Source organism: Rhinopithecus roxellana, chromosome 2, assembly GCF_007565055.1.
Source record: "Rhinopithecus roxellana isolate Shanxi Qingling chromosome 2, ASM756505v1, whole genome shotgun sequence".
In the NCBI taxonomy this organism is placed as follows: Eukaryota; Metazoa; Chordata; class Mammalia; order Primates; family Cercopithecidae; genus Rhinopithecus; species Rhinopithecus roxellana.
In genome coordinates, this window is record NC_044550.1 from 175,150,183 (window position 1) to 175,176,559 (window position 26,377).

Here is a 26,377-nt window from a genome sequence, read left to right on the forward strand (position 1 = left end):
TGTAAGAGGTATAGAGAGTTTCTTGGACTAATTGAAGTATAATAGTAAAAATTACCTTAGAAACTGCATGGATCAGCTCTGGTTTGAACCAGTCCTCGCAAAAATATATTCCAAAGAATGTTAGGACTAAAAGGTGCTTTAAATGCACACATACACACTGAAGTTCTTTAGGATTTATATTTTATCTCCCTTTCTTAGAGACTTAAAAATAAAAATTAGCATTTTGTTCCTGTAAATTCCTAGATTAAAGAAATGTTTAATTTTTTTATTAATTCAGCATTCCAATTTTGCAATGAAAACATTTTTCTCTTAACATCTATTAATATCTGTATTTTTAGCATTCAATGTCATACCTGTTAAGGAATAGCAGTTTAAATATTTAGGAGATGAAATTCTCTAGACTCTACTGGAAAACCTCGCAAGTAGTGGTCTTACATGACCGTCTGGAAGCCCGCTTCGTGAATTCATTCGTTTATTTATTTTAACTTTTATTTTAAGTTGAGGGTACATGTGCAGGTTTGTTACATAGATAAGCTTGTGTCATGGGAGTTTCTTCATCTCAAGATTTTGTAGCCACTCTCCTCATTTTAAATTTACTTCTTCGTTTACTTTTCCACAAGTTGAGAAATAATGTAGTTTTCTCCCAATTTCATTTTCCTCTGTATACTTCCTACCCATTCATAGTCAGATACATGGTAATAAAAATATTCATAGAAGTCACCATAAAAACTTATAATCAGGCCGGGTGTGGTGGCTCATGCCTTTAAATCCTAGCACTTTGGGAGGCTGAGGTGGGTGGATCACTTGAGGTCAGGAGTTTGAGACTAGCCTGGCCAACATGCTGAAACCCTTTCTCTACTACTTCTACTACTAATAAAAAAAATAGCTGCGTATGGTGTTGTATACCTGTAATCCCAGCTACTCAGGAGGCTGAGGTAGGAGAATTGCTTGAACCCGGGAGGAGGAGGTTGCAGTGAGCCCAGATTGTACCACTGTACTCCAGTCTAGAGAACAGTGTGAGGCTCCATCTAAAATAATAATAGTAACAATAACTTATGAGCACTTTTAATTGAAAGTTGTATTGAGATAATCTGATAAGAAATAACACAGAGTAGTCCTACATGTATTTTACCTATATACATTTTGTAAAACTATGATGTAATTCCACAACTCGTATATTTTCATCCACAAAATTCATCAATGTATTCATATTTCCTTACTTTCTTGTCCTTGTATGTATGCATTTAGTTCTATACAGCTTTATTAAATGTGTGGGTTTAAGCATTTGCTACTATGGTCAAGATATCAAATAGTTCCATTGCCATGAGACCCTTCCTCTTGTCCTTTTGTAATCACATCCATCTCTATCCAGCCCTTCCAAATTGTGTGTAGGAAATGTTTGACCATTTGAGTTGATGAGTAGGTGCAAGGTATGCACCTACTTCAGAATTTTTATCATTCATCCTTTGAAGAATATCTAGACTGATGCCAGATTTGAGCCATTATAAATGCAACTTCTTCGAATAGTGTACAGATACATGTGTTAAAAATATTCTGATTTCTCTAGCATAAATGATATGATCATCTCTCTTCTCCTTTTCTTTTTCCTTTACCCTCCACTCCCCTCCCCTTCCCTTTCTGTTTTTTTCCTTTCTTCCTCCTTTCCCTTACTTCTTTTTCATTAATAAACTGCTGACAGATTTTGTTTTTTCTCAGAATGGCTATAACGTTTTACATTCCCACCAGCATTGCACAAATGACTTAGTTTGTGCAGATCCCTGCCATAATGTGTTACTGCTACACTTTTAGTTGTTATTGTTGTTTTCATTCTGTTGGTAGGTAGGGATATCTCATTGTGTCTTTCATTTGCACTTTCCTAATGGCTAATGATTTCCAACATCTCTTCATATGCTTATTTTTGACATCTATATAGTGTCTTTAGTAAAATGCCTGTTCATGGTTCTTTGCCCCCTCATTTGTTATTTTGGTTAATTGATATATTTACACTTGAGTTTTAGAAGTTCTTTGTATATTCTAGATATATCCTGTGATAAGTAAGTATTTTCCAAATATTTTCTCCCTGTCTGTAGATCGTCTTTTCATCCTCTTTGTATGGGCTTTTACACAGCAAATTTTATTTTCAATGAGATCCAATGTGTGCATTTTTTATGGACTGTGTCTTTGCTGTCCATTCTCACAACCCTTTCCCTAACGCTAGATTCTAAAGATTGTCTCCTATGATTTTTCTAACACTTTATACCTATGCATTTTAAATTCAATATTATGATCAATTTTGAGATGATTTTCTTATAAAGTTTGATGTGTAAGTAAAAGTTAATATCAAGCTTTTTTGTTTATAGCTGTCCAATTACCTTGGCATCACATGATGAAAAATCTATTCTTCCTTATTTGAATTTCTTTTCCACTTGTGTCAAAAATCAGTTGGGCATATTCCTGTGGGTCTATTTCTAGGATCCTTCCTCTTGTCCTTTCATAATCACTGTCTCACTGACCTGTGTGCTTATTTCTCTGGTAATACTAAAATGGTTTGGTTACTGTAGGTCTCTAGTAAGCTGTAAGATAAGATAAAATAGTTCCTCTCATTTTATTCTTCTTTGTAAAGGTAGTTTTAAATACTTTAAGGTCTGTGCTTTTGCATGTAAATTTTAGAATAAGCTTGTAGAGGTCTACAAAATAATCTACCTGGGATATTAAACTATAGATCATTTTTAAGAATATTGATGTCTTTTTTGTTTTTACATTGGATTTTTTTCATCCATAAATACACGATGTCTCTCCATTTGCTTAGGTTTTCTTTGATTTTATTCACCAGCATTTTCTAATTTTTAGCACAAAAATCCAATACATGTTTTGGCAAATACATTACCTATGTATTTCACTTTCCTTAGAGTAGTTTTTTATGCTTTTGTGTTTTAGTTTCATTTTCCAAGTGCTCCTTGTCAGTAAGTAGAAATGTAATCAATTTTAGTGCGCTGACCTTATATTCCGCAAATTTTCTGAGCCCATTTATTATTTTAAAAATTTCTTTTGTGTATTTTGTTTTACATGCTTTTGGATTTTTACATAAATGATAATATCATCTGCAAACAGAGACTGTGTACTCCTTTCTAATCATTATGGTATTTTCTCGACTTGCTGTATTGCAGAAGTTAGAAGTTTCAGTATTATGTGAACAAGAGTGGTGAGAGCAGACACGCTTGCCTTGTTCTTGATCTCAGGGGAAAATGTTCATTTTTTTTAACCACTAAGTAAAGTGTTACTTGTCAGATATTTGTAGGTAGCCTTTATTAATTTGAGGAAATTTCCCTATGATCCTAACTTACTGAGAATAGTTATCGTAATAGGTATTGGATTTTGTTAAATGTATTTATTGAATTGATGTTTGTTCTTTAGCTTTTTGATATTGATGTGAAATAGATTGATTTTCAAATACTGAAGCATTCTTGTATTTCTGGCATGAATCTCAGTTGGTTATGTTGTCCATGTAACAAAATTGCACTTGTGCCTTTTATAGTTATGCAAAAATTAAAATTATATTTATATATTGCTGAATTGTATTTATTAATATTTTGTTAACAATGTTTGTGTCTCAGTTCTTGAGAAATATGTTTCTGTAGTTTTATTTTATTTTTTATACTCCTGTGGTTTGGGTATCAGTGTAATCCTAGCTTCATATGCTGAATTGAGAAATATTTCTTCCCTCCTATTCTACTCTTCATTAATTGTTAAATTGAGTTTGCCAATGAAACTCACTTGGTTAGAGATTTGTTTTTCTGTAAAATTATAAATACAATGATTGTAATAGTTATAGGAATATATAATGATTCATAGTAGCCCTTTATCATTCTTTTAATGACTACAGTATCCATAGTGAATCCCCCATATAATTTCAAATTTTGGTAATTTGCATCTTTATGTCTTATCTATTTCTCAATGCTTTGTCAGTGTTGCTCGAATGTTACCAATTTTATTGATTTTTTGAAGAAATAACTTTTTGGTTTTTTTTCTCTATTGCTTTTCCAGTTTTAATTACATTGATCTGCCCTATCCTCATTTATTGCTTTAATCTATTTAATTTGGTTTCATTTTACTCTTCTTTTTCTACTTTGGATGCTAAGTTAGATTATTGATTTGACTCTTTTTCTAATTTCTAGTTGATTATTTGTGCTATAATTTTTTCCCTCAGGACAGATTTAGCTGCATTCCATATACCTTTATAAGTTGTGCTTTCAATTTCATTTTATTTCCCTGTATTTTTTTATTTCCTTTGAGACTTTCTTACCTATGGACTAGTTAGTGTGTTTAATTTCCACATGTTTAGAAATTTTCCTGTTTTCTTCAAGTTACTGATTTTTATTTTGATCTTATTATGACCAGGGAACATGTTGTATATGTATAATTCCAATTCTTTTAAATTTGTTGAAGTTTATTTTGTGGTTGAGATACAACTTATTTTAGGAAATGGCCCAAAGGTATGTGAACAAAAAGATGTGTTACGCTGTTTTGGGTGGATGAATCTACATTTGTCCATTGGATTAAACTTGTTGATCGTGTAGTTCAGTTCTTCCATATCTTGTTGATTTTCATTTTTTCCCCCTTGGGTTGCTAAGACAGGGGTGTTGAAGTCACCAGCCATAACTTGGTTTGTCTACTTTTCTTTCAGCAATTTGGTTAGTTTAATTGTTGTATTTTGAGGCTCTGTTGTTACTTGTTTAAATATGTAGGATCATTAGGTCTTCCTGGTGTACTTATTTTATCTTTATGTAATGTCTCTCTTTGTTGCTAGTCATTTCTTTACTGTGTACTCGACTTCATCAGATATTAAATATAGCCACTCCTACTACTTCTGGATTCGTGTTTTCATGGTATATTTTTCCCATCCTTGCTTTCAATCTGCTTATATTATTAAATTTGAAATGTATTTCTTTTTAGCAACACATAATAGTCCCCTCCCCTTTTTTGTTACTAACTTTCATAATCTCTCTCTGACTTTTAATTGGAGTATTTAGATCATTTACATTTAAGGTAACTGATATGTTAGTACTCGAGTATGCCATTTGATCATTTTTGCTTTCGATTTCAGTCCTCTGGTTCTTATTTCACTGTTTCTTATTTCTTGCCTTCCTGCTGTTTAACTTGAATACTTTAAAGATTCCATCTTGATTTATTTATAATGCTTTTGAGTGCATGTCTTTGAAATCTTCTATATTTGTTGCTCTGGGTTTTATAGTATATGTTTGTGACTTATAATGGTCTACTGGTATCAGCATTTTACTACTTTGAGTGAAGTGTGGAAACATCACTTTTATTTGGGTAACTTTACCTTACCCCTTTTTAAATTCCATTTTCTTGAGTATGAGATGGTGTTAATTTTTTTTAAAATCATCAAGTATTTGTTGCAAAACTCATGAAGAGAAAGATAGACCTATGTATTCATAGGTCTGCTCTTTTCCTTACTCTTCTCACCTGATTCTCCAAACATTTTATACGTATTAAGTATTATAATTTAGGGACGGTCCTGTCCAGAAATAAATAATTGGCATACATTATCTCATTATCCTTCTATTACTACTTCTTTGAAGTAATACCTATGAAGCACATAAAACAGTGTCTAACACATAGAGATTAGTAAATATATGTCTCCAGGTTTAGCTTTTGTTCACTATTTGACCTTCTTTACCACATTTCATTTTTATACATTTTATATCACCAACATTAAGCCATATTTTAATATACAAGTATGTCATACTTTTTAATGTCATGTTTATATATATTGTTTTTTATATTCTACAAATCTTTTCCAGTCTGATAATTTCTTGCTCATCTTTCAAGATGATTTCAAGCGTCACGCCATTTGTCTTAATATAGGCAGTACCTCTCAGAGCAATCCACATCAGGTGATAGAGTGATGTAACAGAAGTGTAATTGTTTTGTTTTACTGTGAGACAGCTCTGATGGGCAATACTAGAACTTCCCGTTGGGTTGATTAATGATTTGTTGATGCTGTAAATAATTTTGATTTATTGATCTTACAAATTTTATTTTCTTTTCCTACCTTTTATAGATGTTGATCCCTAATAAACATCTTACACCCCTAACAAATTCTGTTTCCCGAGGGCCCAAACTGTGGCAAAGAATGTCATAAACGCAGCTAAGTGATTTGCATTTTATGCAGTGAAACCAGGTGTGCAGACAACTAGAACATCAGAAAATATAGCAAACCAGAATTCCAGTTTTTCAGAAAAGGGAAATAGCAGGGTCAGGTAAGCATGATGAGTACATGAGGGCTCAGGAATCAAACCAGGTTCTGAAGCCTAGACATGATCTCTACAATCTCCCAGGTAGTAAGATTCCAATATGTTTCACCTATCCTCTGATGATAGTAAAGTTGGTAGGATAAGAATAGACAAAAAATTTTTAAAAATCAAATTTACCTGAAAAAGTGCATTTAGACAGAAAGTATAGTTAACTGTGAACTATCTGGCAAAAATATAAGTTACAAATACAAATATAAATAAGCCATTGATGATTCTTAACTCAACTGATGAGTCCGCCTATAGTGAGCATGCCTGTTTTTGGATGAGGACAATTGAGGTCAGAAAGGAATGGGTACTAAGGAATAATAAATATTTTTTTCAGTCTGTTTGAAAATGACATTTTATAAAATATTAGCTTTTTTTTTTTTTTCTTAAACAATATATACTTATTTTCTCACAGTACCTGAGGACTAAAGTCCATTATCAAGGTCTGGAATATATGGTTTCTTCTGAGGCCTCTCTCTTTGACGTGCAGATGGATGCCTTCTCATGGCCTGACGTCGTCCTTTTCTCTGTGCATACACACCCCAGTATCTCTTTGTGTGCCTAAATTTTCCCTTTTTTAAGTACACAAATCAGTTTGAGTTAGGGGCCCACCCTATCAACCTGATTTTAATTTAATCACCCCTTTAAAAGTCCTGTCTCCAAATACAGTCACATTCTGGAATACTGAGGGTTCAGCCTTCAACATATGAAATTAGATGTGATGCAATTCAATTCATAACACAATCTATTTAGAGATCACTTTTCTTCCATCCCTCTTGGTTACTGGACATTAGACTTTAGCTAGATAGCACACAACACAAGAAGTAATACAAAAGATGTCGTTTCATGTTTTAGTAATATATCAGGATTTTCTGATCAATAACCTCATTATTTTAATGAATGTAGAAGCAACAAATATAATATAATCTTAGTGTTAGTGATGAGAGCTGTTTCATATTAGACCACTAAATGGATACATAATGTGTTACAATATATAATGTGTTAGGAATACCTTTATCTATCTAACTTTGTAATTTACCAATACCAATTTGCACAATACAAGCCATTGTTGAAGAAAATGCCATTCTAAGTCAAAGGTTTAGGAATTATAACATTCAATGCTAGCAAACACAGATTTTATTCAATACTAGCACAATAGCTGCTGATCAATACTTTTTTTAAGTTCAGGGCTACATGTGCAGGTTCATTACATAAGTAAACTTTCGTCATGGGGGATTGTTGTACAGATTATTTCATCACTGAGGTATTAGACCTAGTACTCTTGAGTTATTTTACCTAATCCTCTCCCTCATCCCATTCTCCCAAATATCCCAATGTGTATTGTTCCCCTCTCTGTGTTCATGTGTTTTCATCATTTATCTCCCACTTATAAGTGAGAACATATGGTATTTGGTTTTCTGTCCCCGCATTAGTTTGCAAAGGATAATGGCCTCCAGCTCCATCCATGTCCCTGCAAATGACATAATCTTGTTCTTTTTTATGGCTGCATAGTATTCCACCGTGTATATGTACTACATTTTCTTTATCCAGCCTATCATTGGTAGACATTTAGGTTGATTCTATGTCTTTGCTAGTGTGAATAGTGCTGCAATGAACATACAGGTACATGTGTCTTTATAATATAACAATTTATATTTCTTCAGGTATATACCCAGTAATGGGATTGCTGGATTGAATGGTACTTCTGTCTTCAGGTCTTTGAGGAATCATCACACTGTCAAATGGTTGAACTAATTTACACTCTATCAACAGTGTATAATTGTTCCTTTATCTCCACAACCTCACCAGCATTTGTTATTTTTTGACTTTTTAATAGCCATTTTGACTTCTGAGAGATATTATCTCATGATGGTTTTGATTTGCATTTCCCTAACAATCAGTGATGTTGAGCTTTTTTTCATATGATTGTTGGCTGTATTTAGGTCTTCCCTTAAGAAATATCTGTGCATATTCACTGCACACTTTTTAATGGAGATGCTTTTGTTGCGATTCCTTTTGGCATTTTCGTGATGGAATCTTTTTCCATGCCTATGTCCTGAATGGCTCATGGATAGAGAGAATCCATATTGTTATAATGGCCATACTGCCCAAAGAAAATTATAGATTCAATGCTATTATTTTTAAACTACCATCGACATTCTTCACTGAACTAGAAAAAAAAAAAAAACTGTTTTAAAATTAATATGGAACCAAAAAAGAGCTCAAATAGCCAAGGCAATACTAAGCAAAAAGAACAAAACTGGAGGCATCATGCTAATCAGCTTCAAATTGTGCTAAATGGTTACAGTAACCATGTAGATCACAATCTGATCTTCAACAAACCTGACAAAAACAAGCAATAGGAAAAGGATTTCCTATTCACTAAATGGTGCTTTGAGATAACTGGCTAGTAATGTGCAGAAGATTTAAATGACTCTTCCTTTCATCACATACACAAATTAACTCAGGATGGATTAGAGACTTAAATGTACAAACCAAAAGTAAAAAATGTTAATCAGCATATTGATTACATATACGGGAAGAAATAGTATGCAGTTTTAATCACCATGTTGTTAAAGTAGCATTTTGGATAAAGAGGAAGAAAAATGCACTAACGTTTAAAATAAGTGCAAAATGAAATAAGCTTTAGCATTTGTTTGGAATAAATGTAAGGAAAGAAGAAGGATCATATATTGGGCTTATAAAACAAAAATAGGAAAGTTAATGATGAGAGTTGTCATGAAATAAAGAAGTGGATGAAATCACTTGCTGTAAATGTTTAAAGCATATGTGTGTAGTGTGTGTGTATATATATATAGCTTTTTGGGAAGCAGGTGGTATTTACTTACATGAACAAGTACTTTAATGGTGATTTCTGAAATTTTGGTGCACCCATCACCCAAACAGTGTACACTGTACCCAATGTGTAATCTTTTACCCCTCAACACCCCCCACCCTTTCCCCTTAGGGAATGATTCCAAAGTACCATTTTTATGCCTTTGCTCCTCATAACTTAGCTCCTACTTACGAGTGAGAACATGTGATGTTTGGTTTTCCATTCCTAATTTACTTCACTTAGAACAATAGTCTCCAATTCCATCTTGGTTGCTGTGACGGCCATTATTACAGTTCCTTTTTATGGCTGAGCAGTATTCCATGGTGTGTGTGTGTGTATATATATACACACACATATATATAGGTGTGTATATATGTATATATACACACACATAAACTGTATATATATATATAAAACAGATATATATATATTATATATATATATATCTTTATCCACTCGTTGATTGATGGGCATTTGGGCTGGTTCCATATTTTTGCAATAGCAAATTGTGCTGCCATAAACATGCACGGCAAGTATCTTTTTTTGTATAATGACTTATTTCCCTCTTGGTAGATACCTAGTAGTAAGATTGCTGGATCAAAAGGTAGATCTTTTTAAAATTATTATAGGAATCTCCATACCCTGTTTTCCACAGTGATCATACTAGTTTACATTTTCACCAGCAGTGTAAAAGTGTTCACTTTTCACCACATCAACACATCTATTTTTTTTTAATTTTTTGATTATGGCAATTCTTGCAGGGGTGAGGTGGTATCGCATTGTGGTTTTGATTTACATTTCCCTGATGATTAGTGATGTTGAACATATTTCCGTGTTCTTGTTGGCCATTTGTGTATCTTCTTTTGAGAATTGTCTCTTCATGTACTTAGACCAATTTTTGATGGGATTGATTGCCTTTTCTTGCTGATTTGAGTTCATTGTAGATTCTGAATATTATTCCTTTGTCAAATGTATAGATTGTGAAGAGTTTCTCCCACTCTGTGGGTTGTCTGTTAACTCTGCTGATTATTTCTTTTACTGTGCAAAAGCTTTTTAGTTTAATTAACTCCCATATATATATCTTTGTTTTGGTTGCACTTGCTTTGGGTTCTTGATCATGAAGTCTTTGCCTAAGCCAATGTCTAGAAGGGTTTTTTCAATGTTATCTTCTAGAATTTTCATGGTTTCAGGTCTTAGATTTAAGTATTTGATCCACCTTGGGTTGATTTTTGTATAAGGTGAGAGATGAAGATCCAGTTTCATTCTCCGACATGTGGCTAGCCAATTATCCCATCACCAATTTCTGAATAGGGTGTCCTTCCTCCACTTTATGTTTTTGTTTGCCTTGTTAAAGATCAGCTAGCTGTACGTATGTGGCTTTATTTTGGGGTTCTCTATTCTGTTCCATTGGTTTATGTACCTATTTTTATGCCCGTATTGTGCTGTTTGGGTGACTGGATTTACTGTATAGTTTGAAGTTGGGCAATGTGATGTCTCCAAATTTGTTCCTTTTGCTTAGTCTTGCTATGGCTATCTGGGCTCTTCTTGGTTCCACATGAATTTTTTTTTTTTTTTTTTACTAATTCTGTGGTGATGGTGGTATTTCAATTGGAACTGCATTGAATTTGTGGATTGCTTTTGGCAGTATGATCATTTTCACAATACTGATTTTGCCCATCCATGAGCATGGGATGTGTTTCTATTTGTTTGTGTTGTCTCTGATTTCCTTCAGCACTGTTTTGTAGTTTTCTTTGTAGAGGTATTTTACGTCCTTGGTTAGGCACATTCCTAAGGTTTTTTTTTGTTGTTGTTGTTGTTTTTTTTTTTTTTTTTTTTTTTTTTGCAGCTATTGTGAAAGGGTTGATTTCTTAACTTGATTCTCAGTTTGGTCACTGTTGATGTACAGCAGAGCTACTGACTTATGTACATTAATTTTGTATCCTGAAACTTTGCTGAATTCATTTATCAGTTCTAGTACCTTTTATGATGAGTCTTTAGGGTTTTTTAATGTATATAATTATATAATCAGCAAACAGTGACAGTGTAACTTCCTCTTTAATGCTTTGGATGTTCTTTCTTCCTTTCTCTTGCCTGATTTCTCTGGCTGGGACTTCTAGTACTATGTTGAATAGAAGTGGTGAAAGAAGGCATCCTTGACTTGTTCCAGTTCTCAGGGGGAATGCTTTCAATTTTTCCCCATTCAGTATATTGTTAGCAGTGGGTTTGTCATAGATGGCTTTTATTCCCTTAAGGTATATTTCTTCTATGCTGATTTTGCTGAGGGTTTTAATCATAAAGGGATGCTGGATTTTGTCAAATGCTTTTTTCTGTATTTATTGAGATGATAATGTGATTTTTACTTTTAATTCTGTTTATATGATGTATCACATTTATTGACTTGTGTATGTTAAACCATCTCTTCATCCCTGGTATGAAACCCACTTGATCATGGTGGACTGTCTTTGATATGCTATTGGATTCTTTTCACTAGCATTTTGTTGAGGATTTTTACATCTATCTTCATCAGAGATATTGGTCTGTAGCTTTCTTTTGTTATGTCCTTCCCTGGTTTTGGTACTAGGGTGATACTGGCTTCACAGAATGATTTAACAAGGATTCCCTCTGTTGCTATCTTTTGGAATAGGGTCAATAGGATTGGTGACAATTCTTTGAATGCTGGATAGAATTCAGCTGTGAATCTTTCTAGTCCCTGGACATTATTTAATTGGCAATTTTTTTATTACCATTTCAATCTCACTGTTTGTTATTGGTCTGTTCAGAAGTTCTATGTCTTCCTGGCTTAATCTAGGAGGGTTTTATATTTCCAGGAATTTATCCATCTCCTCTAGATTTTCTGGTTTATACATGTAAAGTTGTTTATAGTAGCTTTGAATACTCTTGTATTTCTGTGGTATTCAGTTGTAATATCACCCATTTCATTTGTAAATGAGTTTATCTGGATCTTCTCGTCTTTTTCCCTTGGTTAATCTTGCTATTGTTCCATCGATTTTATTTATCTTTGCAAAGAACCAGCCTTTTGTTTCACTTATCTTTTTTATTTGTTTATTTCAATTCCATTTAGTTGTGTTTAGGTCTTTGTTATTTCTTTTCTTCTACTGAGTTTGGGTTTGGACTGTTCTTGTTTCTGGAGTTTCGCGAGTTGTGACCTTACATTGTCTGTGCTCTTTCAGACTTTTCAATGTAGGCATTTTATGCTATGAATTTCCCTCTTAGCTCCACTTTTGCTGAATCCCAGAGCTTTTCATAGGTTGTGTCACTATTATCATTCAGTTCAAGGAATTTTTAAAACTTCATCTTGATTTCCTTGTTGCCCCAATGATCATTCAAGAGCAGGTTATTTAATTTCCAGATATTTGCATGATGTTCAGGGTCCCTTTTGGAGCTGATTTGCAGTTTTATTCCACTGTGGTCTGAGAGGATACTTGACATAATTTCAATTTTCTTGAATTTACTGAGACTTGTTTTGCAGCCTATCAAAAAGTCTATCTTGGAGGATGTCCTATGTGCTGATGAATAGAATGTATATTCTGCAGTTGTTGGGTAGAATGTTCTGTAAATATCTGCTAAGTCTATTTGTTGAGGGGCATAGTTTAAGTCCATTGTTTCTTTGTTGACTTTCTGTCTTGATGGCCTGTCTAGTGCAGTCAGTGGAGTATTAAAGTCCCCAAATATTATTGTGTTGCCATCTATCTCATTTCTTAGGTCCAGTAACAACTGTTTTATAAATTTTGGAACTCCAGTATTAGGTGCATATATATTTAGAATTGTAGAATTTTTCTGTTAGTCATTTTATCCTTGTATAATATTCCTCTTTGTCTTTTTAAACTGCTGCTGCTTTAAAATTTGTTGTCTGTGATAGACAAACAGCTACTCCTGCTCACATTTGGTGTCTATTTGCATGGAATACCTTTTTCCACTTTACCTTAAGTATATGTGAGTCCTTATGTGTTAAGTGAGTCTCCTGAAGACAGTGTTTTGGTGAATTCTTATCCATTTTGCCATTCTGTATCTTTTAAGTGAAACATTTAGGCCATTTACATTCAATGTTAGTATTGAGATGTGAGGTATTATTCTATTCATCATGCTATTTGTTGCCTAAATATCTCGCTTTTTTTAAAAAAAATTTCATTGTGTTATTGCTATATAGGTCCATTGAGATTTATGCCTTAAGGAGGTTCTATTTTGGTGTATCTTTAGGATTTGTTTCAAGAATTAGAGCTCCTTTTAGCAGCTTTCATAGTGCTGGCTTGGTAGTGGCAGATTCTCTTAGCATTTGTTTGTCTGGAAAAGAGTGTATCTTTCCTTCATTTATGAAGCTTAGTTCTGCTGGATACAAAAATTATTGGCTGATAATTGTTTTGTTTAAGGAGGCTAAAAATAGGACCCCAATCTTTTCTAGTTTGAAGGATTTATGCTGAGACATCTGCTGTTAATCTGATAGGTTTTCTTTCATAGATAACCTAATGCTTTTGCCTCACAGCTCTTATGATTCTTTCCTTCATCTTGACTTTAGGTAACCTGATGATTATGTGCCTAGGCAATGATCTTTTTGTGATGAATTTCTCAGGCATTCTTTGAGCTTCTTGTATTTGAATGCCTAGATCTCTAACAAGGCCAGGGAAGTTTTCCTCAATTATTCCCTAAAATATGTTTTCCAAACTTTTAGATTAATATTCTTTCTCAAGAACTCCAATTTTTCTTAGGTTTGGTCATTTAACATAATCCCAAACTTCTTGGAGGCTTTGTTCACATTGTTTTATTTTTATTTTTTGTCTTTTCTGGATTGGGTTAATGTGAAAGCTTTGTCTTCGAGCTCTGAAGTTTTTTCCTCTGTTTGTTTGATTCTACTGCTGAGACTTGCAGTGCATTTTGCAATTATCTTGGTGTGTCCTTGATTTCCAGAGTTGTGACTGTTTTTTGTTTATGGTATCTATTTCACGGAAGAATTTCTCTTTCACGTCCTGTGTCAGTTTTTGATTTCTTCAAGTTGGACTTCACCTTTCTCAGGTGCCTCCTTGATTAGCTTACGTATTGACCTTCTGAGTTCTTTTTCTGACAATTCAGGGATTCCTCCTTTGTTTGCATCCATTGTTGGTGGGTTGGTATGATAACCTTGTTTTGTCACACTACAAGAATTGTTTTTCTGGTTCTTTCTTATTTGGGTAAACTATGTCAGAGGGAAGATCTGGGATTCAAGGGCTCCTGTTCAGATTCTTTTGTCCCATGTGGTGTTCCCTTCATGTGATATTCTCCCCCTTCCTCTAGGAATGGGGCTCCCTGGAAGCCAAACTGTAGTGATTGTATTTATCTTTCTGGGTCTAGCCACCCAGTGGAGCTACCAGGCTCCAAGCTGATACTGGGGAGTGTCTGCAAAGAGTCCTATGATGTGATCCATCTTCAGGCCTTGCAGCCGTGGATACCAGCACTGGCTCCCATGGAGGTAGCAGAGGAGTGAAGTGGACTCTGTGAGGGTCCTTGATTGTGTTGTTGTTTAACGTGTTGGTTTTGTGTTGGTTTGCCTCAGTCAGGAGGTGGCGCTTTAAAGAGTGCATCAGCTGTGGTCCTTTAGGGAAGATGCAAATTTGCCCTAGGGAAACCTGGTTAAGTATTCAGGTTTCTCATGCAGTGGACAGGGCCATAGAACTCTCAAGAGGTTACAACCCTTGTCTTCAGCTACCAGGTTGGGTAGAGAAAGACCACCAGATGGGAGCTGGGCTAGGCATGTCCTGAGCTTAGCCTCTTTTTGAGTGGGGCTTGCTGCAGCTCCTGTGGGAGATGGGGGTGTGGTTCCCAGTCCAATGGAGTTATATTCCCAGGGGCAGTATTGCTGCCTCTGCTGAGTCATACAGGTCACCAGGGAAGTGGGAGAAAGCTACAGTCACAGGCCTTACCTTGCTCCCACACAGCCCACAGTCTTAAAGGCCAGTCTCACTCCCACCGTGCCCCTTGTCTCAACAGTACTGAATCTATTTCCAGTCAGTCAGTGACAAGGCCTGAGTACTTGCCCCAGACTATAAGCCTCCCCATTGAGAAAGCAAGCCAACTCACAGTTTTTTGGTGTTTCAGGGAGCCTAGTTCCTTCAAAGGGTCTGTGGATTCTCTTGGCTTTCCTGGTATGTTCCTGAGGTAGTTCTTGGAGCAAAAGTTCATGATGTGAGTCTCCACATGCTCCTCTGTCCATCTGAGCAAGAGCTGCAAGCTAGTCCTGCCTCCTATTTGCCATCTTTTCATTCACCCCATACATATTATTTTTCACTCATCTCTGTAGGATGTAGCCCAGAGTCCTGAATGTACTAACTACTCAACAAATAAATACATGTGTTACAATAACACTGATACATCCAAGCAGAGACATCTAGTTGAAGGTTTAATATATGGTTGTTATTAATGTAATATATTAGCAGTTTGAGCTAGAAGTAGACAGAAGTAGTTGTTCATGTCATTACAGAGATAACTGCTTCTTTCACTTTTTCTTCTCTTGCCCGTCCTCCTTTTCCTTTCCTTGTGTTTTCCCCCTCCTTTTCTTCCCCCTTCTTCTTTTATTTTAGAGAACTAAAATAATGAAGACCAGACTTAGACAAGTTATCCAGACGTACTCATTCCTTAGTTGATAAAGAACCTGTGCATGAGACAGTGATGTATCAGAGAGAGGAAAACATTAAGCACTACGAGGGGACAAAGTGATGGATTCCTTGGCAAAGTTTCCTGACACAATTCACCTCCAGAAATGTTAATATTGCTTAGTAGAAAAAAATAAAAATCTCCATGTTTAAAAATAAAGATTCAACTTAAATGATCCTATTAATCATGAAGAAAATTGTCTTTACAATGGAGGTGTATTAACCTCTGTGAGGCCTAGAGAATACCTGGGGTCCACATAAAATAAGTTGGAATTTTTTAACGTTTAAATCAAGATTAGTTATTAAAACTATGTTTTATCTTTTTACCCTGACAAATATGTGAATAGCAGTCTTGAAACTGGGCACAAGTGTAGACAGATCGCCACTTAGAAATGGTGATGCAAGGATAGCTGGTTTGCACCTCCTGACTTAAGATGCCACCTGTCTTCTCTTCCTACTCCCAATTTCTGCAGTTACACACTTAGGCCCACATTGCACGTTTCTGTCACAACCTCAGAGAAACAACCATCCCTTGGCCACTCTTGCTATCCATGTGGCTACCACCTTCATGATGTGCCCTTAGGAGAAGGGAGCTTGAGATAATGCCCATTGAATTACTGGAAGGAGGTTTAAGGCTATTTAGACCAGACATGCAAGATCCTGGGCATTTAGAAGCAAGAAAGGTGGTGGTGATGGGGGTAGAGGGTGCATAGACGTTCTGAGAGAGCAAGGACCCTTGGTTCCATGGCATGCTAACTGTGTGGTAAGTAGGAGCATGGCTAAAATAGGGCCAGAGTGGGGTTCTTTTGTCTGAGTCTATGGACAGCCTATGTGCCAATATACAAGTAAGATCTATACCACAGCTTGACTCTGTTATCCTATATACAGAATTTCGTTAGTGAATAAAATCTTTCTTCTGCATTCAAAAGCTTTGAATACAACTAGAACATAGAATATAATGTTTTTAAGAAGTAAATGTGTGCCCAGTTCCTTTGGCAAAGTTTTGGGCCAACTTAGCCCCTATTCCCAGTGGGAATTACACAGATCTATTGAGAAAGTTCTCTAAACCATCTGGAGTGTTACAATGGCATCTACTTTCCTCTAATTTGCTCTCAGTGTGCCACTCAACTTTTTCTGTTCTCGAAGGACATCCCTGAGTTTTAAATTGGCTGTTTTCTTTATTCATTATCAAAGACTAACATTAAGACAACACAGAAAATAATGTTGCATTTCAAAGCAACAGCTGTGCTGGTTTCAACAGTGCTTTATTAAAAGTCTCTAAGTTGTGTACCACATTGAGTTTTTAACTTTCAGAGCACAACACCAATTTTTATCCATTTCACCAGATTTTTAATGAGCAGTTTCTCCCCTGATGTCTGTGTCAGAGGGTGGAGAGGTATGGTTTTTCGTTTCTGGCTGTTTCAATTTAGGAGATAATCATTATTTTGCGTACTCTAACATCACTAATAAATCTGATTAGGGAAAATTCTGACACAGGAAGTAGTTGAGTTGATATTGATTTTTAAAAGACATTGATAATTACTCCAGATTGATAAATCTCATCTGTTTCAACAACAGATGCTTTCCACTAGAAGTCCCACACCGTAATTTATCTTCATTTTTCCTACTGTATTTTTTGCCCATCATCCTGTACATTCTGGAGTGCGTAGGAATAAATAATCTCCTACAGAACAAAGGGAAGAACAGCAGATTCAAATCTGAATCAAGTCATCAAAGGCCCTCAGACTGCACAGTGATGCAAAGCTGCACAAATCATCAGTCTAAATCTATCAACACTTTCATGCTGTTTCCTCAATAGGAATAATTGGATGATTTATATTTCCTGCTGACTTTTCAACATGATTGTCAGTGCACAAAACAAATTGGTTTTAATAAGAACTTTTCCATGAGCATACAGAAATGGAATGATGAGAGAAGTAAATGAAGGTTTTCATAAGTGTATTGATAGAGCTGTACCAAAAAATATTCAAATAATTAGGACGATTAAACAATAATGAACATCCTACTTATTACTTTAACCTATTTCCAAATGTCTACTGAACTTATTAAAAAATAGCATATTGTCTTTAGAATAATGAGTCCCTTCTTTTTTCACCAGTGCTGAAATGTTACATTGATGATAGTAAAAACTAATCATACTTGAAAAGGTTAAAATGCAGATACCACACATTCATCTAAAATGCAGGTTTTATTATAAAATAAGTTCTTAATAGATTACACTTTACTAAAATATGTGATTTTCATTATTTTTTAAAATTTTCTTCTGGAACATATTTTGAAAAGAATAGCAAATTGTAATAGCTACAAAGCTAATTGTTTTATTTTGGGGAGTGGATTGATGGAATTACGTAATGTTTGAATTGAATAACTTTGATTTTGTTTTACAAAGGTTGCAAATGCTGACAGAAATGTCTTGACAAATAGAATTTATAATATTATGTTTTAAGTACACAGCATTGTCATGGAGTGGAGAGATTGGGGTCACCTGCATGGAGCCTTATCTATGACTAAGAGGGAGTGGTTCCAGTGAAGTCAAATAAATGAAAAAAAAAATAAGTGAGGGTTGTGAATTGGTTGGATCAAATTGGGGAACCCTTTGAAAGCCAGATAAAGCTTAATATTATGCTTCATTCTGTACATAATATTGTTAGGAAAACAGTGAGAAAAGATGTCAAAAAATGTTGTCTGCTCAGTACTGTTAGAGTAAGATTGACAAGATAAAATGAAATCACTGAGACTTTATTTGACAAGCTTTATTTTCTGAATCTTTTAATATAAAACAGTTTAGTTAATAGAGTTGACCCTTGAACAATGTGTGGTTAGGCCTGCTGAGCCTCTGTGAAGTTTAAAATCTGCATATAACTTTTGAGTTCCAAAAAGCATAACCACTAACAGCCTACTGTTGACCAGAAGCCTTATCGATAACACAATCAACACATATTTTGTATGTTACATGTGTTATATGCTGTATTCTTACAATACAGTAAGCTAGAGAGAAGAAAGTGTTACTAAGAAAATCATAAGAAAGAAAGAATATATTTACTATTTGTTAAGTGGAAGTGGATCATTATAAATGTCTTCATCCTCATTGTCTCCATATGAATAGGCTGAGGAGGATTGGGAAAAGGACGGGTTGGTCTTGCCAGCGCAGGGTGGGCAGAAGCAGAAAAAAATTCACATAAAAGTGGACCAGCGGCCAGGCGCAGTGGCTCACGCTTATAATCCCAGCACTTTGGGAGGCCGAGGTGGGAGGATCACAAGGTCAGGAGATCGAGACCACCCTGGCAAAATATGGTGAAACCCCATCTCTACAAAAAAGTACAAAAAATTAGCCAGGCATGGTGGCGGGTGCTTGTAGTCCGAGCTACTTGGGAGGCTGAGGCAGGACAATGGTGTGAACCTGGGAGGCGGAGCTTGCAGTGAGCAGAGACAGCACCACCACACTCCAGCCTGGGTAACAGAACGAGACTCTGTCTCAAAAAAAAAAAAAAAAAAAAAAAAAGGACCAGCACAGTTCAAATCCTGGTTGTTCAAAGGTCAACTGTATGTTGCTGTTTCATTTTAATTATTTAAAAACTCATGTTATTAGCAGATAAAAAGGATGGTAATGGGGTACAGAAGTTTGATGATTTTTCTATTATTACTAGAATATAGAATTTTTATATTACTATATTACTAGGTAATTTTTCTCTATTACTATATTTTATATTATCTATAGTATAGGTACTACTTGTAATAATATATATCATTAATTTTTTGTAAAATTATTTTTTAAATATTCTTATTTAATAAGATGCAAATTATTGCATTAATATATTAGTTTCTTATTGTGACATTTTAAATTTAAATGGAAAAATACAGTTTGTCAGATATTACGAGCAGGGACTCACCAATGAAATTTTAAGATCACATCTCAATTTAAATTGGACAATACAAGAACAAAAGATCTCCTCCTTATTACAACAAGTTTTAACTTCTGAAAATAAAGTTCTGAACTTACTAATAGCTTGAACTCAGCCCTAGCACAGAGACTGTGGTGAGGCATAGCTTTTGCTGTCTCCTCTCTTCCTTTGTGCATCTCTGAAACTTCAGTAGAGGCAAGAGACTGTGATCAGATCCAGGATGTGCAATCTGGAGTGGAGGGTATTAAAAGGATTTTTAGGGACAGAAGAGAAGTTGGCTTAACTGCCTGCCGCACCCTCAAACAAGCCAACATTTTTAAACCAAACTTTCATTGAACTTATTATTTGCACAGTCCTCACCGATAAATGTACCAGGTAGAAAGAAAAGGAGGCTATTAAAACGAACAAGGGTCAAATGGTCAAAAAACAAATGAATACTAACATGTAAGCTAATATTTCATATTTCATACATATCTATATATCTCCCCATATAGGTGTACATATATACATGATAGATATGTGTGTATGTACATAAGAATATATAAATATAATACTGTACATACATGCTATATATATGTATACAGCATTAAATATTACATCTTTATATCTGTTTTATATATACTACATATATATTTACATGTACTTATACAGGACATATATGAAATATAAAGTTCTGGAAAAGATACAAAGCAAACTAATAAAATGGTTACTTTGGAGAAGACGGGGGGACGGTGACGGTATTTATAATGGTCAACAAATGAGATCTTAGATATTGTATTTTAAACATTTTTCCAAAACATATACTCATGTTCTATTTTTATAACTTAGTAATTTTAGCAAAGATTTGTTCCATATGAACAACAAGAGTTTCAATCACCAGTTGAGTTTCCAACAAGCTGGAACACAATGGCTTTCTTGCTTTGATGTGATGACAGAACCAAGAAAAACTAAAAGCAGATACTGTCCTCTACTATTTTCACCATTGCCCTGTGATTGCCCAAACATATTTTTTCTTTGGCGAAGATCGTCCAGTCCCACGTGACCTCTGTCTGTTGTACTTTAGTGGGAACTCATTATTGGATTACCACAGCTTTCTTATAGCTTTTGCCAGCTGAGAGCAGGAAATGCTAATATCACTTTAGCCAGTTTAACACATGTTTTATTCATTTGTTTACGTTCCATTTATTTTGCTGAGCTCAAGTCAGAATCTATAGGAATGTAGGAGACAGAATATTAAAATGTAAATAAAACATTAATCCATTACGGCAAAGCTGTTTCAAACTTTAAGAAAAAAGGACATCATTTTTTTTTCTTAGTATGAATAATTAAGAAATGTATCTAATTTTATTCTTTTACATATTTTTCTGCTTTTCATTTGTTAAATCTTCTTATTATATCTATGTCGTAAATTGTAATAACTAGCAATATTTGTATCAAATGCTTATAATATTCTGCATACCATGAGGGAATTTAGAACTAATTTAGTAGGCTCCTGAGCTTGAGGGGTATTTTAGCAAATTAGAGAAGTAAGATACATGCCTGGACAAATTTGAATATGATATAGGAGGGACGGTGAGGGCTCACAGAGAGAAAGATACTGTCTGGAGTAATGAAGAAACTCTTGCTTCAGTTGGGATCAAATGATATCATGAAGCAAAACTCTGCAGTAAGGGTGCTTATAACTTAATTAGAAACATATGATACATGTATGTTTACAGTATGCATTTATACACAGACAAGAATATTAAAGTCATTCCTATATATGCACACAATACACATATACATATAACAATATGTATATAATATACATTTATATACAGGGAATGACTTCGATATTCTGTGGTATGAGACACAAACTTATTTCCATCTTTCGTGTGTGATGTTTAGGGTCACATCATTATTACCTTATATTTACTTGCTCCATCTAGTATAAGTATTTTGGTCACAATTCTTACAAAATAAACATTCTTTAAAAATAAAGAAAAGTAAAAACTAGTGTTTGTGAAAGATGTTCCAAACTAACCAAATAAATGCACCTAAAGTAACAACAAAAACAAAACAAATACAAGTAAAAATTAAAAGAAAAGGTCTAAAAGAGTCATGTTTTTTTAAAACAAATTTTAGATTAAAAAAATAAATCAGAAGAGAGTCATTTTCATGAGGGCTAAGATAGTAGAAGGAAACAAGACTTTCATGTATACTCTATGACATTTAAAAAACAGTGATTAATTGTTTTCAGAAAAGCCTCAGCTGGGTCAAAATTTTCTCATCAAATTAGAAAATGTTAGTGAAATTTGGAAAGGCTTAAGGTGTAATATGATCAGTTTATATACCACTAGACAGAAATAAGATTTGAAGGAAAATTTGGAGCTCAAGTAAATATACAGAGACCTCCAAATATGTCTTCATAAATATAAATACATGTCATATAAACCCACCAAGAAGCTATGACATGCTAGGACTGAGAAGTAAGAAGAGTGTGGCCACACAATAAAGGGTATTAAAAGCCAGGACGAAGATTGTGGGAAGAATTTGGAATTCTGTAATAGTTTAAAAGTTTGTAGGTTAGATTGAGATAATAAAAAAAAACTATATGAGTTACGGTTTTGAATTGTATTGGGAGGGTTTTTAATGTTAACTCATATTCTTGCTCTCTAATTCTCATTTGGACAACTATATGCACATTTTCATATTAACAGACAAGTGTGATGAATATCAAATTAGAAAATAACCTCTGTTTGCAGACCTTAGGTTTCCTGGAAGTGCATTCACCTTGCACAGTAGTCAGACAATCACAGTGTGCATGGCTGGGAAGGAGAGGAACTCCTAATGCAATCCTGTATCATGAGGCAGCTGCTGAAATTGAGCAAGATTATAAACTGATCCTAGATACACCCTATTTGCTCTCAAAACTGCTTGGTGAAATACAACTAGCATCATCACCATTTTGAATTTGCATGACCTGAAAGCCTTTAATGTTAATAAAGTTCAAGGAAAACTTCTGATTTTTAAAATTTAAAGACTCGGGCTTAAATTTGTAGCATCTGCATAATGAAGCTTTTAGGAGTTCCCCAAAACTCCCCTCTTTGAAAGTAGAAATGTAGTTTAGATAGCGACACTCTTTGTTGGGAAGCCCTAATAAATATCTTTCAGGGAATGAAATTATGAGGGTTTGAATGGAGAGAAAGGGCTGAGAAAATATTCTCATGTACAAAAATGTGGGAAAGTAAGATATTTTCTTGTGTAATAATTCTCAGTTTTAAACAATTGAACACCACTAATAATGGCTTTTTGAGAGGCTATTTATACTAGATATAATATAACTCCTTTATATATATATAATCTTCTATTTTTAGAACATGGACTATTAATTTTGTTCAACCCCGGGCAACCATAAGGTGCTGTAAATTTGTTTACAGATATGAGAAATAAGGATTTTTTTTTAAATTTAGAGAACTGAACCAAAAAAGTCCATAAATTGTAAGACCATCAGTAATAGAAAAGCAATAATTTATTCTTATCCATCAATATCAATGCAACACATTACTTCATATGAAATTTCCTAAAATGTCAATAGTGCCAGGTATTTTTAAATTATATATTCAGTATGATTTATTTAAATGATTTACTTAATTTTTATTTTTATTTTCAGAATTTGCAGTTTATGAAGGTAAGGAATCCTTCTATCTTGCCTAGAGGTAACATTATATCCATAGGAACTAACACACTTATTTTCACATAAGAAATACTCAGCAATTCTTGAGTGAAAGAATGCTAAAAAAAATGGCCAGTAATTGTTCAACCAAATAGCTGCAGAACAAAAGAGCTACAGAATTCCAGAACTCCAACAAAGGTGACTCACGAATAATCTAAGTGTGGAAAGAGTAGATGGCATGTTAATTTGATCAGCAGTTATATTCATCATGGTAGGAGAAAGAGTGCAAACAGAAGACAACAGTCAGTGTCAGGCTCCAACCTGAGCTGGGGTCTGAGGGGAGCTGGTGGTAGGTAGCTGAAAATACACTCTAGGGACCGTAGGCAGTTGTGATATGGTTTTACTTTCTCTCTCTCCATCAGCCTATGTCTCAGCCACCCACTCTGTCCTCAACCTCTCTCAGCGCCAGCTCTGCCACTCCTGTTGCCCCATGCCTGCAGCGGCTCTCCCTGGCATGCTCACAGCTTTCTGGCTGCCCCCGCTTGTCTGCCTGCAAGGGGGCTGGCAGCTCTCTTACAGAGTTAGCAGTGAAGTTATATTACTCACAGACAACAGTGGCTCAAAGCCAGGTGATGAGCCCACCCACAACATGGTCACATAACTGTGATTATATAATGCACAGCCTTGTGTGCCTGCACTCCAATCCTGCTGTGTCATGCTGCACTGGATATTTACCTGGGTCTACTGTTGACTGAAGCACATCCATTATCCTTACACTCCACACCCTAGGCTAAGGGAGTTTTTCTGGTGGGGAGACATGCCCACAGGGTGGAACCTTGAATCCATAGGCTACAGCACTAATGACTCACTACTAACTAGCTCTATTCATTTTATAGAATATGGGTCTATGGGTCAGCCAGGGACTTCTGCCCTAAATAATGGTACCACATCTTTTCAGCTCCCCATGGTTCCTTCAGGTTCTATATCTGTGCCAGTTACTGGGGAGCTTATAATAGGCCACACAGACAACATATATGTCCCCAGGAGGAGGACTCTCCCTGGATGTTCCCTTACAAATGGTCAATCACAGAGGCCATATATTAAATACCCAAGGAATAACATGTAAATTATACTGCAGGGCTTCCCCCAGGGGGCTATGATGGCCAACCACCTGCAATGGGGCCTTGGAGGGTCCATGGCTAAAGCCAGGTTTTTTGTTTCCCTGCCTTTAGGAGTGTTGGGGCAGGCAATAACATGCTACTATTTATATTAGTCAGGGTTCTCTAGAGGGACAGAACTCACGGCCTAGATAAAGGGGAGTTTATTAAGTTTTAACTCACATGATTAATAGGCTGCCTGCTGGCTGAGTAGTAAGGAGAGCCAGTCTGAGTTCCAAAACTGAACAACCTGGAGTCCAATGTTTGAGGGCAGGAAGCATCATCACAGGAGAAAGATGTAGGCTGGGAGGCTAGACTAGTCTCTCCTTTCACACTTTTCTGCCTGCTTATATTCTAGTCATGCTGGCAACTGATTAGACTGTGCCCACCCAGATTAAGGATGGGTCTGCCTTTCCTGGCCCACTGACTCACATGTTAATCTCCTTTGGCAACACCCTCCTAGACACACATACAGGATCAATACTTTGTATCCTTCAATCCAATCCAGTTGACACTGAGTATCAACCCTCACACTGTTCATCCCTATTACTGGTTGGCAGAGGTCATCCTTCCTCCCATAGGTCTTGCCCATGGCCTGGCCCCACATGGGCTGGGGACCAACTAGCCAATTCTGTAACTTCTAGGTAGTTAACCCCAAGGTTAAGCCTTGATACACTGCCCAGCTGTTAGTGCAGATTTACAATCGTTGTCTTCTCCTTGGTGATCATCATCCACACCACTCTGAGTTCAGCCCATTGACTATGTTGTCCACACCCAATATTAAACCATATGATGTCAGTATTAGGCTGGACCACATTAGTGGCAGCAGTAGCACCCCAGCTGGACCCATCTGTATACCATGCCCCACTGGCGCTGGCTTGGGGGTGTCACTTTTTAAACAGTGATGAGGGTCTAAGGGTGCCTCAGCTGACCCACGGCCTTATCTTGCATTAGAACTACAGATCCCAAGATTTCTTGTAATTCTGCTGCCAAGGGGCTTGTACTCAGGGTACTCCACTGTTCAAAGTAGGCACCTCACTTTGCTAAAGTGGATGTTTGTGCCATCACAGTCCAGGGGGTTGTTACTCATGAACGTACCCACCCCACTGATGGATAAGCCGTCTGCATGTTGACTGTAGCCCCTGCTGTCATGCTCTCATGAGTCTGATGGGTGGCAAATGCAGCTGCTAAGTGCTTCTTTACCGATGCGTACTGGAGCTCAGCTCTCTTCCAAAATTGGGATTCAAAGCCTACTGGTGCTCTAAAGCTTTCTGTTTGCTGCCATAGGCCCAAGTCAAACCCATCTGTGGTCACATGAACATCAAGTTCAAATGGGCATCCTTGGTCAATCACTTGTAGGGTCTGTGCTTGCCAAATAGTCTGCTTGGCTGTGAGAAAGGCTACGACATACCAGTCCCAGGTAGTCTCCTTATTTTGTCAAAAGGTACAAGGGTTTTATTATTTGAGCCAAAAGGGGCACAAATGCCCACCAATATCCCAGGAGGCCCACAAAGGTTTGCAGCTGCCTCACCATGGTGGGCCGGGGATATGCCTGAATTTTGTCGGTGATGGTCTCTGGTATGGATTTTAATCTTAAACAACAAGATAACTCTCAAGAATTTGGCAGTCAATCCAGGCCCTCATTCCTTGGATTCGTCGATGGCCTAACCACATGCTGCCAAATGTTGTCACAAGAGAGGTGCTGCCACTTCTAAATCTGCAAGAGAATCAGAGTTTAACATAATATCATCAATATAATGGAATAGGTGGATTCCCTTTGGACATTTCCAAGGAGCTCAATCTGTGACAGCAAGACCATGACGTATGGTGGGGCTAGGCACA